This window comes from Littorina saxatilis, unplaced genomic scaffold (genome assembly GCF_037325665.1).
Source record: "Littorina saxatilis isolate snail1 unplaced genomic scaffold, US_GU_Lsax_2.0 scaffold_546, whole genome shotgun sequence".
Taxonomy (NCBI): Eukaryota; Metazoa; Mollusca; class Gastropoda; order Littorinimorpha; family Littorinidae; genus Littorina; species Littorina saxatilis.
The window spans coordinates 70,001-72,500 of NW_027126239.1; positions in this window are offsets into that span (position 1 = coordinate 70,001).

Genomic DNA, 2,500 nt, shown 5'->3' on the forward strand with positions numbered 1-2,500 from the left:
AGATACTTTCATGATGATGAAAAAGATTATACCTGGAACAGATTTAACCCCTTTGTTGCCAGGCGTCTTGATTATTGTTTTGTATCTAGAGGAGTGTTGTTATCGTGTGTATCAGCAGATCATATTTGTGTCCCAAGTTCAGATCACAAAGCTGTTGTTGTCGAAATGAATGACAAGGATTTTATTAGAGGTCCAGGTTACTGGCGGTTCAACAACAGTTATTTGAAAAATCAACATTTTCTTGAACAAATGAATTCACTTCTGGATGTTTTGGTTGAAGAAGCCGAGAATGATGCCTCAGCAATAAACAGATGGGAATTGGCAAAAGTACAGATAAGAAACTTCTGCATTGAATTTGGTAAAAAACAGTCGTGTAATAGGAAAAATGAAGAAATCAGGTTACAAACCCGCCTAAGAGAACTGGAAAGATTATTGATTGATAAGATTGAAAATAATGGGTTGCAAACAGAATTACTAAAATTGAAACAAAAGTTAGAATTATTAGAACTAGAAAAAGCAAGGGGTGCACAGGTTAGAGCTAGGGTGAAGTGGATAGAAGAGGGGGAAAAAAACACAAAATTTTTTTGTAACTTAGAAAAAAGACAAAAGAAGAAAAACATTATGTCATGCCTCAGCACTTTAGCGGGTGAAACAATAACCGACCAGAAATTGATTTTACAAGAACAAAAAGAATATTATACACTTTTGTATAGTCTGAAAACTGATTCTGAAAATACGGTAAAAGATAGTTTGGAATTTTTGTCCCAAGAATTTGTTCCACGCCTTAGTGAAGAACAGTCACGTTTATGTGAGGGGTTAGTAAATCCCGCAGAAGCAGCCGACGCTCTGTGTAACATGAAAAATGGCTCGGCCCCCGGGGCTGATGGAATTTCTATTGATTTCATGAAAGTATTTTGGAGCAAGATAAGCAGATTGCTTGTTGATTCATTTAATGAATCATTTGAAAGGGAAGAGTTATCATATACGCAAAATCAAGGGGTGATAATATTGTTGCATAAAGGAAAAGATTTGGATAGAGAACGATTAAGTAATTGGAGACCAATTACTTTAACTAATACTGATTATAAGATTCTAGCTAAAGTTTTGGCAAGAAGAATGGGTTTAGTAATTAATGAACTAATCAGTGTAGATCAGGTTGGTTACCTAAAAGACAGAAATATATCAACAGTGATTAGAACGATTGACGATGCGGTTAATTACTTTAATGTTAGTGGAAAGGCGGGTTATCTGCTTGCCCTGGATTTTAAAAAAGCTTTCGACAGTGTATCAAAGTCACTACTTCTTAATGTTTTTGACAGATTTGGATTTGGATCTAGTTTTAAAAAGTGGGTGGAGATTTTGATAAAAGGTACTACAAGCTGTATAAATCATGGAGGTTGGTTATCGGAGAGTTTTAACGTATTTAGTGGGATTCGACAAGGTTGCCCGTTTTCGCCGTTGGCTTTCGTCTTGGCGGTAGAATTGTTGGCGATTAAGATAAGAAACAGCCCTATAGTTGGAATAATTACACCGAACATGATTAATCAGGATGGTACGGTCATAAAGATAAAACAAATGGCAGATGATACAACCCTGTTTTCAAAAAATCGAGATGATGCTAACATGGCATGAACATATTGAACCAATTTAGCAAAGTCTCAGGGCTACAATTAAACTTAGATAAAACGAAAGCTTTAAGAATGGGGAGAGAACCAACGGAACCTAATCTGCCTTTCCACGTTGTTAAGGAGATTAAAATTTTAGGGATTAAATTTAGTAGTTGTAAAATGGCAAAAGACATCGAGGAAAACTGGAAATTCAAAATGGAGAGTCTTGATGCCATGATTAAACAGTGGAGTAAAAGAGATCTCAGTATACAGGGAAAAATAACAGTTATTAAAACGTTTATGACTTCCCCATTTGTGTATATTATGCAGTCTGTTGGTCTTCCAAAGCAAGTTCTCACACAGCTAAACACGAAACTATACAAATTTGTATGGCAAAAACAATATAGTAATAAAAAAGCTTTTGAAAAGATAAAAAGGAAAATTATGGAGTCTGAATATGAGAATGGTGGATTGAAAATGATCAATATGTTTGATATACAGAAAGTGTTTTATTTAAATTGGATTGGACGGTTGCATGAAGCAGGTCGAGAAAATTGGAGTGCAATCCCAAAATGGCACATTCAACAATTAACAGATTTTAATCACTTGGCAAAAATTAATTGCACACAAAAGGAATTACAAGGAATCGAAAAAGTTCAAAATGATTTTTGGAAAGAGGTATTTTTGACATATCTTGATAATAAAAATAAAGTAGGTTTAGAGGAAGTTGACAGAAATGATGTTGGTAATCAACTGTTATTTAATAATAGACTGATTCAGTTTAAAGGTAAAGTGTTGGATTTTGTAAAATGGCGCCAGAAAGGTTTTAATGTTATAAATGATTTGTTGAATGTTGAAAGAAATCAGTTTCTGTTATGTGAAGATGTTCAGAT